General features: G+C 40.0%; 1 pseudogene; it reads left to right on the top strand.

Annotated features, from left to right (window-relative positions):
- The first annotated feature begins 10,200 nt into the window (after positions 1 to 10,200).
- Positions 10,201 to 12,965, top strand: LOC101586509 (annotated as a pseudogene).
- Positions 12,966 to 18,218: the final 5,253 nt, after the last annotated feature.

The following is an 18,218-nucleotide window of genomic DNA, read 5'->3' as shown; positions in this document are numbered from 1 at the left end:
GATAGATAGATAGATAGATAGATAGATAGATAGATAGATAGATAATCTCCCGTCCTTGCTCAGTCACTGTATTTAGGCTGCATAAAAACTTGAACCTTGAAGGAGGTGGCTGTCTGAGTTGAGGAAGTTCCCTTGCCTACCCGCTGGGTAGCGGGGTCCTTCTTTGGTGTGAGGTTGGCAGTGCCAACTGCTGTCTTCCACACCCTCAGCTCTGCTTTTTTTATGGCTACTTCCCTGGAGCCCTTATCTTGCATTTCCAACGTTAGAGTGGGCCTCACCTCTCCATACCCAAATATACAACTGCCTACTTTGTCTCTCCACTTTGGCATTTAACAGGCACAACACAGCAAAAATGAAAGAGTTCACAATTTTCTTCCCCTACTCCCTAGCATTTGTACCCATCTTCCACATCCCAGGAAATAGCACAGGCCAGAAGTCTGACATCACCTGTGAGCCTTTACCTTTTCATACTATATGGCCAATTCATCAGCAGATTTTTTTTCTCTACCTTTCAGACGTCCAGAGTCTGGCCATGTCTCACCATCACTGCCTCTTCATTCCAAGCTCTATCACCTTCTACACCAATATTATATATGTACTTATTTAATAAAGTTTAGGTCCCTCTTAATATGCAATACCCTTTTGTCATCAATTTTATAGCTGTCATATTTTAGGAGGAAATCCCATTAGTAAATGCTCTATTGATATTAGAATGCTCTCAAACCTATAAATTGGACTGGTGAGATAGCTCAGCAGTAAGTGCCTGCTTAGGCAAGCTCAGGGATCAGAGTTCAATCCCTGGCACCACCTGCCACAATGACTCCTCCCCAGGGGAGGGTTAAGCTGGCCACCATGAGTCCAAGTTGGGTACCAAATACATTTAAAAAAAAAAACCAAAAACCTATAAATTAAGTTGGGTGAGGGAAGAACTTATATTGCTATGTTTCATAGTTTCTCTGTGGAATGTAGTATTCTTTTCATATTATTAAAATTTTCTTTTATCTTTCAGTATAGATTTATAATTTCCTTATGTCAAATATTTCTCTTATAAGCTTACTCTGTGCTATGTTGATGTTTTGACTCTCATGAGTGGCATCGTTTCTTTGACTGTATTTTCTAGTTTCCTATTGCTGGTGTATTTCCTTAACGAATAGAGAAGGTAAGTGACTAGGTGATGGTAGCTTGTACTTTATTCTTTAAATGATTTTTGAAATTCTGCTTTTGGAAAAAAATCTCAACTTCGGTAAAACCTTCTGGTGAGTTGGCATATGCAGCTTTCAATGTAAAATTCAATCATTTAACCTTGAGATTAAAGATTAATGTTTTGGGGCCGGCCAAATAGCTCAGCAGATTGAAGCACCTGCAAGCAGGCACAGTGGCCAGGGGCTCGATGTCAGCCCCGCCCCCAGGGCACGCTGAGACAGCAATTGACACTGGGCATGATGACGCACACCTATGATCCCAGCTCTTGGGAGGCTGTAAACAGGCCGATCACTACAAGTCCGATCTAGTAGTAAGACCCTGAACACCTGTAGACGCTTCCCTAAAAAAATAAATAAATAAAAATAAAATAAAGATTAATGTTTTGTGTACTTTTAAAGACTTGTCAAACAGTATATTTAAGATCTATGAATTTTAAATTAGGTATGATGGCACATGTCTGTAGTCCCAGAACTTTTTCTTTCTTTTTTTTTTTTCGTCGAACCGAGGATTGAACTCAGGCCCTTGCACTTGCCAGGCAAGCACTTATGCTACTGAACCACCTCCCGAGCCCTTTCAAAAAGGACAGAAGAATTTTTTTTTTTTTTCAGCCTGAAGATGACTTGAGGGCATTTCTGGTTTCCTGTGAAAAACTGGGTTCGAACTAGAGCATCTTGAGCCTGACTGCTTTGTATAAGCCCCAGAACCTGGGAGGCTGCGGCAGGAGAAGTATCACATGTTCGAGGTCAGCCTGAACTACATATGCCTCAGAAAAACAAACAAAATTGTGCATTTTGCTATATGTAAAAATTTCCTTTAAAACTCATAGGCAAGGGCTGGGGAGATAGCTCAGTAGAATAAGCACTTGCCTGGCAAGCACAAGGGCCTGAGTTCAATCCCCAATTCTGAAACAAACAAACAAACAAACAAACAAACAAAAACCTCATGAGCAAACCTTGAGCCCTAGTCATTGACAGGCAGACTAGAATATTTGAAAGTGAAGTACACTGATGACTACAACTTACTTTGAAGTGGATAAAGAGAAAGTTGAGCAATGAGCGGATGGAAAGAGAAATGGAAGCAGTTATCTAGCTATCCAAGCAGGCACAGAAAAATGCTAATCGAATCCGAGTGCTGAGTACACGAATAACACAATTTCATCAGCTTTTTGGTAAACTTTGGAAACTTTCATAATAAAATGCTGGAGTATTTTTCTGTTATCAACTACATACATTGTTCATTAAAATATTTTGGTTTCCAAGAGTTAGTCAGCATCCCAGTGGGTTTATTGCTAACACAGAGAAACTCTGCCTTAGTCAGCTTCGGCCTGCTGTTTGTTCACTACCGGTGAATTTTAAAAGTCTCTGAATTTTGTTTCATTTATTTCTATACTTGGACTTTTGCAATTAACACGGTTGCAACTGCGGTATCATAGCACTCGGTGTTATCCAGTGCCCGCCAGCAGCTCCAGGCACACGCTTGAGAGTTCGGGGTGGGGGTCGGCTCATTATCCAGATACAAGGATGGAAACCTACATAGTTGCTTTCAAGTGATTAAATTAAAGGGATAGACTTAGCCTTGTGGAATGAATCCCAAGGCAAACTTATTTGATCTGTATTTCATTTGCTCAAAGCCACTATTTTAAGATACTGCTCCTGGGGCTCTAGATTGCTTCCTTTTGCTTATTAGGTTTTTGACAAAGTTACATTACACTCAACTGGCATTGTTCTGAGTTCTGAACTCCTAGTCTTTCTTATTGTTTTGTTTGTTTGGGACAGGATCTTGCTATGCAATTCGGGCTGGCCTTAAACTCACTATGTAGCCCAGGCTGGCCTCAAACTCCCAACTATCTTCTTGCCTCATCCTTCCAAATGCTGGTATTACAGGTGTGCACCACCACACCCGTCTGAATTCCTAGATCTTTCTAAGTATACTTTTCCCCCTAGATTTACCATAGCCAGTTCCCAGGAATAAGTAAGACAGTGTAGTTTTCATAACTGCTGTCCTTATGCCACAATCTTTTCCCCCCTCTTAATTATAATTCTGAACTTCCCAGTATTACTTTCTCCTTTGTGGGTCTGTTTTGTTTTTTTTTTAAATAATGGTAGGATTTTTTATGCAACTATCTCAGATATAAAAAAAGAGGCAAAGTTTTGTCAAATAAATATATATCACCTTCTCACCCCCTCACTCAGCTCGATGTTGTGTAAAACCTATCACTGGTAGAAAATGTGTTTTGAATGTACATAGTATGATTTTTGTCTTGTTTAAGGTTTGGCTGTTGTCTGAAAGTTGTGAACAAAAGGGCACCCTAAAGCAACTTCTGAGATTTGACGAAAGTTTGTGAAGCACTCTTTGTGCTTTGAAGCCCCATCTTTCTTTTCCAGCATGCAGATGCACAAGGAAGGCCAGAGGGGTGGCCTAGGTAAAGTTTGTGCCACTGGGGGCTGTCCTTCAATTTCTCACCCTCCAATATATCTGAATATGTTCACCTATTTAAGCAGAAAAGTAAAATGATATATAGAAGAAAGTGTAGATAATTTTTACATTTATTTTTAAATTTTTAAAAAATATTATTTATTTGTTTATTTGGTACAGGGTCTCGCTATGCAGCTCAGACTAATAGTGATCCTTCCTGTCTTAGCCTCCCCAGTGCTGGGATTACAGGTATGAGCCACAGTGCTTGGTTTTGGTGGCTTGCACTGTGCACCCAGGGTTCAGGGCCTGCACAGCATGTGGTACTAGGGATCGAACCCAGGTTCTTGCGCTTGCCAGGCAGGTGCTTAGCCCGCTGAGCTATCTCCCCAGCCCTACAGTTATTTATTCATTAAATAAAAGGTACAGTAATCTACAATGTTAAAGTAGAAAATTAAAATGACCTGTAGAGAAAAATGGAGATTATTGTTGCATAGATTTATTCATTATATTAAATATACAGTTCAATGTAATTATGCTGCAACATTTCTCCAACATCTTGCAGTTAAGAAAATGTATCTACCAGAACCAGAACCAATGTCCCAGTGCTGTCTCTGCTCCAGGCTGCTTTGTGGTCAATGCAGAATGAACTAGCAGTGTCACTAGCCACACCATTGCTGCCCACGAATTATAGTGCGTGGCTGCGAGGGTCAAGTCACTATGTAAACCACTCAGTACGATTCCTGTGTTAAGTTAGAAACATTTAGCCAATAAGAAACCCTAGCTTGCTATCAAATATAGTTCCAAAACCATAAAATATTATCTTTTGTTTTGCTTTAATGTTATTTTATTGATAAACAAATAGCAATGAGACAGTTTCAAAACTCATTAATAAGACAGTTTCAATAATACATTGTGCATTGTTATCTTCTTTGTAGTTATCCACAGTACAAGATGCAGACATGATATCCTGTCCAAACACTATTAGTACAAATCTTTCTTCTCATTGAATTAAGTGAAAGTAGCTGTATATCTATCCTAACTATTCTGCATATACAGATTCCAAATGATCCTTCCTTTGTATCTCCTTTTTTTTGTTTAGTCCTGTCAGAGATGGAGAGTCCATTGGCATCTAAATACTATAGGTGCATTAATTCAGCAAAACAATCCAACACAGTCCAGCAGCCCACAATAGTAGTGGGTTATCCACATAAGTTGTTGACTTGAGCCTTTCACAGCTCAGCATATTAATATGGCTTTACTTTATATACTTAGTTTTTACATTTTTCTGCTGGATGGTTAAGACCAAGATAAAGCAAGACCCATATAATAAGAAATGTAAATTTTGTATCTGATAAGTTCAGTCAAGAACCCACAGGATTTCTCCTGTAACCCTGTACTGCAGTTTGCATATCCTTTGTCAGTGTCAGCCATGTGGATGAGTCATGGCCATTACTTGACCAATTTGCCCTCTGTAAAAGCCTGAGAGAATGTTTGCTCTCCATGTGACTCTCCTAAGGCACACTTTTTGTCATCAATCATGTTGCTCTATGGCCCCATAATCTCCTTGATCAGAAAATTTGAGACACAACTGAGTTACATGATGTTACACTATAGGTTCTCCTATGTCCTGAGTCCTCGCTGATCTTTTTTTTTTTTTTTTTAGTCCTCACTGATCTTGAAAGGCTAAGTTCAAAATGTTGGCTGTCCATATAGCCCTTCTAGTTCTCTAATTTTTGGTCTGCAAACTTAAGTTGTTAACCTTCCAGAAGAGAAGCTTATTATTACCCTACAACATATGCAGTTGGGTTTAACTTCACTATCTCTCTGAATATCAAACTTTTTAGGGATAACACGTAACAGGTATTTTCCATCAAGTATTGATACATTAAACTTTAAGTCCCTACAGAATATGGATTTTTTTTTTTTTCTTTTTGGCTCCGAATGCCTTCAGGGCAGGTTTGGGTGGCTTGAGTTGTGGGGATTGAACCACAGCAACCTGAGCCTGATTGCTTTGTTGAAGCAGCCACTTAAAGAACTGAGCTAAGGGGCAGGCCCCCAGAATATGGAGATAAAAATTTAAAAAATGAAAAATATGTAAAGAATATGAATAAACAATTACATATTTTTGCACAGAAATTTACAAATATAACCATATACAGCATTGTAGCAGGACAGTCCTGTGATTCTTTTTCTTGTGACTTTTTTTCATTTTTTTTCCATAATTTTATTGAGAAACAAATAGCAATGAGACAGTTTCAAACCAAATTGGTAGGACAGTTTCAATAATTAACACATTGCATACATTCTTCCTAGTGGTTAATTGCTGTACAAGATGCAGACTTGATATCCTATTTACAAACACTATGAGAACAAATTCCTCTATTCATTAAGAGAATGGAACTATATATCTATCCTAATCATTTTGAATACACAGATACAAAATGGACATTCATCTGTATTTCCCTTTTTTTGTTAGGTTCTGTTATTTGACTATTATAGGTGTGTTAACTCAACAAAATATTCTAAAAGAGTCCAGTAGCCCATAATAGTATTGGGTCTTCCGCTTGACTGGCAATGTCAGAAATTGTTGACCTGAGTCCCCTACAGTTCAACATAACCATGGCTTTACTTCTTATATTTTGTTTTTATACTTTTCTGCTGGATGGTTAAGACCAAGGTAAAGCAGGACCTATGCAACAAGAGTTGTAGCTTTTGGGTCTGATAAGGTCAGTGAAATCCCCTCAGGATTTATCCTGAGATCCTGTACCTCAGATTGTAGAAACTTTGTCGGTGTCAACCATGTGGATGGCTCTGTGAAAGCCTGAGAGAATGTTTTCTCTCCATGTGACTCTCCTTAGACACACTCTACATCATCGATCACTTTCCTCTTTGGCCCCATAATTTCCTTGATCAGAAAATTTGGGACACTACCGAGTTACATGACATTACAGTACAAGTTCTCATATGTCCTGAGTCTTAATTGACGTTGGAAGGCTAGGGCCAAAATGTTGGCTTTCTTTGTGGCCCTCCTTTTTCTCTAATTTTGGTCTGCAAACTTAGGTTGTTAACCATCCAGAAGACAAGCTTATTGTTATTACCATACAAGATAGACTGTTAAGCTTAACCTCACTATCTGCATATCAAACATCTTAGGCATAACATGGAAAAGGTATTTTTCATCAAGTATTGATATGTTGAACTTTAAGTGCCTACAGAATATGATGAAAAAACATTTAAAAATTAGAATATATTTTAAAAATAGGCATAAAGAATTATATACTTCTTATATTTACACATAAGTCCAAAAATCTAACCATATACAGCCTTGAAGCAGGACAGTCCCACAACATTCTTTTTCCTGTCTCTTGCCTTCATTCACCACTCCCTTCTTTTTGAACAATCATCTATCCGAGAGACAGCCATAAAATATTATCTTAATTTATCATAGTCCACAAGAAATTATAATAGTTAACTGATAAGAGTAATGGAAATAGTGATAATGCTATTAGTAATAATGTTTTATTGTATTTTTATTTTCATTATTTTTGATACAGGGTCTCACTATGCAGTTCAGACTCACAGTGATCCTTCTGCCTCAGATTCCCCAGCGCTGCAATTACAGGCATGCTCCACTATGTCCAGGGCTCTGGGGCCCACTTGGCATGCAGTACCAAGAATCAAATTTGGGACCTTGGGTTTGCCAGGCAGGCACTTAGACCACCAAGCTATCTCTGCAGCCCCAGTAATAATGTATTTTTTTAGAAGAATATATTTATTGGGGGAAAGAATGCTATCCGAGAGAGGGACAGAAGGGGGGCTGGAGCAGGTGGTCCCCGGTAATAACGTTTCTAAAGGAATCTTTAAAATATTACAAATGTTGCATTCAGTAAAAAATATGAAAACATCTTCATTTTTAAATTTTTTTCCTGTATTTTAGGGAGGGTCTACAAGGTGTTCAGGGTCTCACTACTAGATCGGACTCTGTGATTCTCCTGTTTACAGTAGCCCAAGTGCTGGGATTATAGGCGTGTGCCACCACACCCAGTCTCAATTGCTGTCTCAGTGTGCCCCAGGGGAAGGGCTGGCATGGCAGGCCCAAGAAGACATTTTCAGTGTAATAAAGTGCAGATGTAATGTTGGTATTAAAATGATGTACTCTAATCTTCACTGTGTTAAAAGGGGGTAAATTATTACCATATAGTTTTCTTTTTGGCCAATAATGCCACCTAAAATATGTGTCCCCTGGGGTGGGTGGCTTCCCCACTCTTTCTAGATATGCTACTGGATGAAAATCACTTTAAAAACAGTTATTGGGCCAGGGATGTAGCTCAGTGGCACAGTACCTGCTTGGCAAGCACAAGGTCCTGAGTTCAATTCCTGGTACCCCCCCCCCCCCCCCCCCGCCCCCGCCGCACAAAACAAAAAACAAAAAACATTTCATGGAGCACTCTCCAGCAGAGCCAGGAAAATGATGTTGTAGAGATTTTTAAGGGCAGATGAAGAGACCTTATTGTTTAAGCTTTTAAATTTTAAAAATAAAGGGCCGGAAAGATAGCCTAAATGCCTGCTTAGCCAAGCTCGGGAACTGGGGTTTGATTCCCGGTCCTGTCTGCTGCACCAGCCTGCTTCCAGGCACACTGAGCCAGCAACCAAGTCTGGGTGTGGTGGTGCACGCCTGTAATCCCAGAACTGGGGAGACTGAAAACAGGAGGACCACTACAGTCTGAGCTGCATAGTGAGACCCTGTACCAAATACATCAAAAAATAATAACAAAAATAAAAATTAAAAATATACTATGTCATTCTCTCCAAATAAGAAAAGTATAGTACCATATTCTTTCTGCATCCGTAATAGAAAAAAGACAAAAGCAGAAAAGTACCCTGAACGTTAATAGTACTTGGCTTTTGGTGTTAGGATTAAGTGTTATTTAAATTTTCTCCTTTTGGCTCATGTATTACCACTCCTCTAGTTCTGGCAACTCTTCACTTCTCCCTTGACTTATTGACTCTAGTTTTGCTGTTCTTTTTCAGTCTTTCTAATTCTTTGACATACCAGAAGGGTGATCTTTATTTTTTGTATATTGTTGTCTATTTTTTTTTGGCGGATCCGGGGATTGAACTCAGGTCCTTGAGCTTGCCAGGCAAGTGTTTATTCTACTGAGCCATCTCCCCAGCCCCCCGATCTTTATTTTTTGTTCATTTGGTTTTTCCGCAGCACTGGGGACTGAACACAGGGCCCTGCGCATGTTAGTTAGGCAAGCATGCTGCCAACTGAGCTGTATCTCTAGGCCCAGAGTGATCTTTTAAAAAGCAATTCGGACTATATTAACCCGCAGTTTTAAATGCTTGAGGCCTTCCCTGAGAGTTTGAGTGTTTAAAAAGGGAAAGAAAATCCATCCATAGCACAGTAAGTAGACAAAATTCTTCAGCATGTGTCTTTCTTCTTCTGCTAAACTCTAACTCACCAAACATATTGGAAAGTCTGCAGTCCCTGGAACACAGTGCTGTCATTTCCCACCAGTCTTCCTCTGCGTGTGTATTCTTTGCCCCATCGCCGTCCCATTCTCCTTATGACCAAATCCCACTCCCACTTTCCCTGCCAACACAGCTAAGAGATCTTCTCCTTGTTCTGGTTCACTACGATTTTCTGTACTCATTTTCTTCTCCCAAGTTGTGTCCTGCCTACATCAATCACAGGACTTTAAACTGTACTGGAATCACTTATTTATGCTTGTGTTTCCTCCACTGCAACATTTACTCCTTAGATCACAGAAGATGTCTTATGTGTCCTGTAGTTGTCACATCATTCATGTGCAACCCATGTTGCTTTTAGCTGAGTGGATGACCTCATGCTTTGGTGATGACTGATGGCGTATGAAGACCAAAGAAAATGCAGAAGTCAAAACTTGACTAGGGTCGCTACTGAGTGGTTAGGAGAATTGAAACACTGAGAACAGAAACCAGGAAGTCTGCAGTGAGACTTGGTGTGAGAAGGCTGATGCTTTGATTTATACATAGTGAACTGAACTGGGTACTTGTATGGGACCACCATGACTCATCCACACAGATCCAGGGCACAGATCCCCACTACTGTGGGAGACAGTGGGGCACAGAGATTCTTTACAAGGATGGCAGCAGCCAGAGCAGTGTGTGTCAGGTTCCCAAAATGATGTTTCTTCACAGAGCTGTGTAAGTAGCAGACAGGGTTAGAAGAGACAACTGTCTACTTATATCTGGGGAAAGAAACAACAAGAGCAAATAAAGGCAGAAGGAAGTGACTGTTCTAGGGCAGTGGTGGTGAGCCTGTGGCACAGGAACCACAGCGAGCTGTTCACATCACTGAAAGCTCAAAAGGTCCAACATAACTGTTCTAGAATGTACTTAGAGTACCAGATTTGGTGTCTTACTCATACTTTGTACATCCAAAAGGTAAAATTCAATAAAAAATGAAAAATTCAACCTCTAAAAATTAAAAAAATAAGAAAATGAATGCAGTGTATCAGCTTTTTGTAACTATAATGAGACCCTGACAACAATACACTTATAAAAAGAAAAGATTTCTGGTGTTGCCCACTTCCCAGCATGGTGCACTACAGCTTCATGATCATGTTGGTTCCGTCCACCAAGAACTTTATTGACCTGATTCAGGGAAAGACTCCAACTGTAATTCGTAAACACTATTAAATTCATTGCATTAAACATTTTTACATGAGAAAAGTTGAATGTACTCAGCAGAATTACCATGACTCAGAAAAATCTAAGATTTTTCCCAAATTGGATGATATCTGTCCACTTTATGCTGATCTGATGACTGTCTCTATGACACTGATCGTTACAAGTTGGGTCCAGGACAAATAAATATTGCCAAATATTAGCAGACAATGTTGCGAAAGATTGCATGCAGCTAATGGAATGTGGTGTTTCTCTCTACTGCTACAAGCAGCTGAAATGTGCTGACCTTGGGTAGATGTGGAAAATTATAGAGATTCAGAATTAGAGTTTGGAGTATTTGGAACCAGTGCATCAGCATTTATCCCCTTGCCAACCACTGATCCAAATACAAGGACCCTGGCGTTGTGTGTGCACCAACTGAGGAATCCAGCTTCTTCATCAACAAGGTGGTGCAGCAGATGTGGGTGTTGAGCCACGTCTCTGTTCATCTGGCACATGGACTATAAGTATCTATGTTGGCAGGTTGTAGACACTCCAGGGATTTGGGGTCATCCTTTAAAGGACTGGAACATCATTGAAATGTAAGCAATCACAACCTTGGCTCATCTTCAAGGGGCAGTTTGTTTGTATTTGTGTGAGCTGAAGGACATGAGTTGAAAGAAAAATTAGAGTTGTTCCAGAGTATCAGACCCCTCTTTATCAACAAATATCTCACAGTTGTAGTAAACCAATGAGATATGCAGATGCAACAACAAGCAGAAACACCAAAACAACACACAAGATTTAGAGGCAGATTTATTTTACATCGATGGGTACTGATCAGGATCGTTACCAGACTATCAGGCCCTGAAGTCTGATGGTCTTCGATGTATATGGGATAAGCAAGCAGGAAGTACAGAGGCAGAGTGGCTTGTCAATTGGGGACCTGTTTATACAATAGTATAAACCGGCAGTGCATCACAGTGACCAGACATTTCTAAGAGACAGGAGCAATCAGAACAAGAAGAGAAACTATGACCTGGGCAACTCATAAGCTGAAATATACTGACTGAGGAGGGAGAGGATCATCTCCTAAACAGAAGATCAGAAAATATTTATAGACTGTTAGAGAGACCAGCACCCTGACTGAGGAAGGTGTGGCTAAAGCTAAAACAGAGGTTTGTGATGGGATTTGGCTCATCAAGTGAAAGCCAAAATGAAAGGAAATAAAGTGCTGAGCAGATGGCATTTAGCTATACCAAACAAGAGTGATGAAAAGGAGGGGGCCCCTTTATCCCAGAAGGATTGACATAAAGAAGAGAATGGAAACTGGTGACCCCAAGAAGAAAAGAGAAGGCGATCTCACACTGGAAATGGGAGATGACTGTATGTGGATCTTCAAAAATACTGGGATTAAATGAATTTATTTGAAAAGTATGATAAGAGGTCTGGAAAGGCCATAATGTAATTGATGATATGATCCTGCTGTCATAAAGACATTGGAAGGGTTAGAATAAGAACAAGAGTTGACAGACCAAAAAGCTACAACTCTTGTTGCACAGGTCCTGCTTTACCTTGGTCTTAACCATCCAGCAGAAAAGTATGAAGACGAAATTATAAGAAATAAAGCCATGCTGTTAAGTTGAGCTGTGGGGGACTCAGGTCAATAATTTCTGACATTGCCAGTTAAACAGAAGACCCAATGCTATTATGGGCTACTGGACTCTTTTAGAATATTTTGCTGAGTTTACATACCTATAATATTCAATAACGGAACTTAGAAAAAATGGGGTATACAGATGAATGTCCATTTTGTATCTGTGTATTCAAAGTGGTTGGGATAGATATATAGTTGCATTCTCTTAATGAATAGAATGATTTGTTCTAATGGTGTTTGTAAATAGGATCACAAGTCCGCATCTTGTACAGCAATTAACCACTAAGAAGAACATATGCAGTGTATTATTTGTTGAAAAAAAAATTATTTTATTAGTCTGGAAAAAAAAAAAAGAACAAGAGTTGAGAGTACACTGCAGGAGAGTACAACAATGAATCTGAACATGAAGATGAAGAAATGATGGAAATCCAGCAGCTGGCGAAGCAGATTAGAGAACAGAAATTGGAAAGTCTGTAATCTGGGCTAGGGAGATAGCTCACTAGAATAAGTGCCTGCCTGACAAGCGCAAGGGCGTGAGTTCAATCCCTCATTCCACCAAAATAAAAACAAAAAGAAAATTCTGTAATCTAAGGAAAAGAATAAGTAGGGACTGAGGAAGCCTTGAGCTGCTAAGAAGTCTCAGTGGACAGTTCTGAAGAATGAGATGTAAAGCCTTGGTATCGTGGACAATAAAGACGATGCCCACTTGCAATCCAGGCAACAAGGCCTCAGAATGTCATGAGAAAAAGAAAGCAGGAGGAATCTATCCCACCCACTTCTGTGGTCCTTGTACTCTATGTGATGTTTCTGGTCTTTGGGATCTGAAGATGGTGTAGAAAGCCCAGGCTATGATGATGCGTGCTCAGAAGACGATGGATCACTTGGAGAAGAAAGGGAGGCAGACAGCCTTGTGTTTGATGTGAAGTCCAAGCACTTACTCTCTGGAAAGAGAAATGCTGGTAAAAAAAGACAGAAGACAGTGTGCTTTTCAGTGACACAGCTTGGTAGACTGGCTATTTCAGTTAGTATAGTTTCATAAAACTGGAATAATCTATTAACTGAAAAAACAATAAAAAAAGCTAAAGGGCTGGTAGCTGAAGATGTGATTAATGCTACAGAGGTATACATAATATTATAAATATTTTGATTAGATGTTATTTCTATATTTTATTTTTTCCAACGGAACCAGGGATTGAACTCAGGCCCTTGTTCTTGCCAGGCAAGCACTTATTCTACTGAGCTATCTCCCTGGCCCCAATTTCTTTATTTTAAAGAGTTGATGCACATTTCAAACTGAAAGATTTAAGTGGCTCTTGGGGTTTTTTGATGGAAAAAGAACTTAACTCTGCAAGGGGTAGCTTTAATTTATCACACATGCATAGCTATTTTCAATGAGGAAAACATCTTCATCCTGTGGTACATGCAGAAGGTACCAGCTCTGACCTGTAGGAGTGAGAGAAAACCTGTTTATGAAAGTGTCAGGACACCATGCTTAAAATACTCTCTTAAATTATATTCTAGTCTTTTTGTACAATATGTTGTTGTGATTTGTCTTCAACTTTTATTCAAAATAAACCTCTGGAGGAAAATAGTTTTGATATTAAAAAAAAAAAAGAAGAAAAGATTTCTTTTGGCTCACAGTTATAGAGATTCCAGACCATGTTTGGATGGATTTGTTGCCTTAGGTCTATTGTGGCATATGGTGGTGTAAATCCACTTACCTCTTGTCCAGAAAGCAAAAGAGAAGGAATGGAAGAGACTAGGGTCCACAGTCCTGTTCTATGCTGTGCCTCCTGCGACTGAAATATCTCCCACTAGAGAACCCACCTCTTAAAGATCCCAACACATTAAGTGCAGTGTCACCATACTAGAACCCAAGCCTTAACCCATGGGCCTTTGGGAACACTAAGCAACCAAGCCATAGAAAAGGTTTCATTGTCTGTAACTATACATCAAATTAGTATTATAACTACACTGAGGAAACGATGATTTGACATCTTTAGACAGTATTTTGACTATATGTCTTGGTAGAATATATTTTAAGGACAAATAGAGCTATAAGGAACTCATAAACTTCAAATGTTACATAGTCTTTTATATTATACTAATATAAATATTATATTAATATAAATATTATTTTGAAACTATTACATATTGCAGGAGAAAGCAAATAACTATGCTAATGTTAAAATGCAAGCTATCTCACTCTTATGCTGTCTTTCTAGATATATCTATATATAGAGAAGTTTATATATCTTCTTTAATGTTAAATTTGAATTGGAAATATCAGTATGAGCCTGTTATTTAAAAAAAAAATTCCAGAAAGATGTATTTCCTAGCTCTGTCCACTGAAAAGGACTAGAAGGAATGACAGCACAGATTGTGGCCTTTAAATACCATTTCCCACTCAAGAAATCAAGGCTCCTTGGAGGAATGAATGATTTCAGGTCTATAAATAAATGTACAGTGCACCTTATTTTTGCCACCAATATCGGTAAGATTAAATAATGACCATATCTTAGATGATGAATATCTGAAGGCTAGATACCCCTGATTTCACCAAAAGCAATTTGTAAAAGCAGAATGCCTATTATTTTGGAAAATGAAATGAAGCTGCCAAACAGACTATATATTCATATTTGCATTCTGTATCTGTGGACAGATCTTGGGAAGCCAAATTAAAAAAAAAGAAAAAAAAAAGAAAAAAAAAAAAGATCTGGCTTAAAGAGCCGGGCATGGTGTCACACGCCTGTCATTTCCAGCTCTCCGGAGATTGAGGCAGGAGGATCACTGTGAGTTTAGCCTAGAACTACATAGTAAGTTCAAGGCCAGCCTGAACTGCATATCAAGATGGTCATAAAGGAATAAAGAAAAAAGTAGTAGCTTGGTGATCCCTAAGCCCAAGTGAGGAGGCTCACCTGAGTGACCGCAGTAGCCCACGCTGTCAAGCCACTATCACCCAAAACGCACATTTGCACAGAGATGACTCAAAGACTAGCTGCTACATGGATTGGATTCCTATACAGTCTCATTTTCCTGGCATCATTAGAGGCCCGCAGTCTCTGATTGCTGGCAAGTTTTCCCCCGCTGCCTCTTTTTCTGGCTGTCCACTTTCTGAAAGCAGCCTCTTTCTTTCCATCCAAGACTATCATGTCCCAAGCAAAGTCTGTTCCCATAGACGTGTGTTCGTATCCCATAGCGTACCACATTAGTTGCTTATATTGCCCAAGAAGATACAGAAAGACAGGGGAATATACAGTAACATATTGGGTATTCATTAGTTGGAAAAGGAGAAAGAGCACACAAGTCCCCATTTACCATGGACCCTGCTTGGCCTAGAGCGTAAGTACTTGTCACTTGTCTCAGCACTGTAGGTAGTGAGTTTACAGTCCTGGTTTTAAGATTCTTCTGTCATCCCTCTGCTAAACTGCTGCACCTATTCAGTAGCTAATTCATAGAAGTAAATGTCTTCCTTGTGTCCTGGTTCAAAGACAGAATAGTGTATTGGCCCCTTGACTATAATTGTATTACTTACTGATTTACAACAGTGATGAAATAAAAGGGTTGGCTGGAAAGCTGAAAAATAATAAATGAACCTTAAGGAAATCCCATATCAGGAAAACGAAAGGAAGAAATGATGCCCCTTTGGAATGGGTTTCCAATAGACTCTTCTTGTTCTTCTTCTATTAAATTAAAAAATTGCAGAATAATAATAATAAAATAAATAAATAAAAATTGCATTTCCTTTTTACAGAGTTCAGAACTGGTCCTTTTCTGGAGCAGTCTCTGTAACCAGAAGCCACAAGGCAAATCTTAGACTCAAAGTCCCCTCTCTCAACTCACTGACATAGGTGTGTGCACATGATCCCTGCGTGTAAGCTAGGCACATGCTGCAACCAAAATTATTTTTAATCTTCGTTACAGATGTTAGCCTACATTCCATTTTTAACTCTGATGCAGGCACTTGTGCTGGTTGCCCAGGAGATAGGAATCTGGGCAAACCTGGGAGAAGAGTGGCCTCAGGGGTAGCAAAAATTTTGTTTCTCTGTAGTCCTGCTCACTCACAGCCTCCAGCCCATATAGACACATGGGAAACCCATTGCCATGAAGGGGTAAGGGGGTACAGCTGAGCTCTTGCAGAGGGGCAGCAGCTGGGACAGTGGAGGCTCCGTGACCTCCCCTCCTCTCAAGTTCTGCCTGCTCACAGGAGCTGTGACTGTCCACTTTGTGTAGGTTGAATCTCATCAAACATTCTCATTGCTCACAATACATCCTTTACCCCTCCGCTCCCCTTTGCAATTTTCCATGTATTCATGTATTGGATAAATGCCTCGTTCCTTCATAGGAGGGCAGGGACTGTGACTTCGTTGTCTGTGAATCCATCTGTGATCATGCTTCTTACTGACTGGGCACTAACTACTAAACGTGTAAGTGATGACTCCTGGGCCACGGGTAGGAGCAAGGACCTTAGATGAAATTCAATTGCTGTCCTCATTTTACAGATGAATATGATGGTGAAGAAATGTTCCCAAGCCACATGGATTTTCAGCAAGGAAATACTGTAAGACTCTTGAGCAAACTAGCTGTTTTTGTGTTCCTAGTGCTGTGTTAGGGTTTGTGTCTAGGTGTCCCCCCAGTGCCTCCCACAGTCATGGGGGGGCTCCTGGTTTGTGATTGATCACTGCAGGTGTGGGTGCTGCCTCTGCCCTGGGGCAGGTAATGTGCATTATACTGTAAGGAGAGATGAGTTGCTAGCTAGCTGCTGGAGCTGCTGCCACTCCCTTCTCTCTTGCTCTTTGCCACCACCATGAAAGGCTGCCCTCTGCCATGTGCCACACTGCCTTGGAGCCAGCTGAGTGTGGACTGAAACTTCCAGTAACTATGAGATAAATAAACCTTTTCTTCCCTAATTTTGAGTGTCAGGTATTTGTTCTGGCAATGAGAGAAGAGTAACTGAGACATGCTGCCACTCAGTGACTTGGTAAGTTACTTAACATCCCTGTGGTTGTCTCTGCATCTGAAAAATGGGTATAATTGTAACTTACAGGGTAATTATGAACATTTAATGCTTAAAATAGTACTTACCACATACTAAGTATTATATAAGTGTTTGTGGAAAAAAGTAGAGGCTGGAATAGGATCAAATTCTAAATCTTATTATTATTATTTTGTATTTTTAGGGAAGGGTCTCCAGGGTGTTCAGGGTCTCATGACTAGGTTGACTCATAATGATTCTCCTGTTTACAGTCTCCCAAGAGCTGGGATTACAGGCATGTGCCACTACACCCAGTCTCAACTGCCATCTCAGTGCCCCCCGGGGAGTGGGGCCAGCACGGCAGGTCCCTGCGCCTGCTTGCAGGTCCTTTAATCTGTTGAGCTATTTGGCCAGCCTTCAAATTCTAAATCGTTTGTTTGATACTTTGTTGTTGGCGTAGACCTGTAACGATGGAAAGGTGTGGTACTGCCTAATTCAGAAATCCTCTAGCCACACTCACCTGAACACTTGCACTGTGACTAAAGAATTGAATTTGATTTTTAATCTTGATTAATGTAAGTTTGAATTTAGACTATCCCAATGGACAGTCCGGAGCAGAAATCACGGTAGCAGCCGAACCATCACAGCTGGTAGAACAGGTGTCCTGATGCGCCAAAGCTCCAGGTAACCTTTCTGAGCAGAGCATTAAGGGTCCTGGAAACACGCAAACTCTCTGCCTTCTCATTTCAGCCAGGCCTCCCCGGCCAGGCACCTGATGGTCACGTGTGATTGCTCTTGGACCAGGTAGCTTCGCAGGTTAGTGCAGCCCCCAGAACTGTGCTTGAAAAAAACAATTAGGAGCATCTTTACTAAAAAAAAAAAAAAAAAAAAAAATTGTAGACCGGTATGCCATGAACTTAAAAACAGTAGTCTATACATAAACAAAACTTTCAAAGGCCTAGTGTGAGCAGTTATCTACCAGCTTTGAATGGTATATTCTTCAAGAATTCTTCAAAGGCTACATCTGGAGAGCCACTCTTTCATAGGTACAATCTCTCTATTGCCACTTTTTTTTTTTTTAAAGTCAATCCGAGAAAAAGGCAAGACCTTCACTTCTCGGTTTCCAAATTAAGCTACAGCTTGAGCTAAAAATAGCTTGCCAGTGTGGAGAATCTGTTCTCTGAATTTAAATGGCTTGCTTCTCTCCCAGAGGACAACACTCACTGTGTTCTATGCAAGAGTGGGCTCTGGGAAAGCATACTTCATGTTTTCTTGGGATTCCCTTCTACTCTGTGTTGAAGCACAGTAACAGATCCC

This window comes from Octodon degus, unplaced genomic scaffold (genome assembly GCF_000260255.1).
Source record: "Octodon degus isolate 3935 unplaced genomic scaffold, OctDeg1.0 scaffold00298, whole genome shotgun sequence".
Classification (NCBI taxonomy): Eukaryota; Metazoa; Chordata; class Mammalia; order Rodentia; family Octodontidae; genus Octodon; species Octodon degus.
The sequence above is the reverse complement of the archived record's forward strand: the minus strand, read 5'-3'. Positions and strand labels throughout refer to the sequence as shown.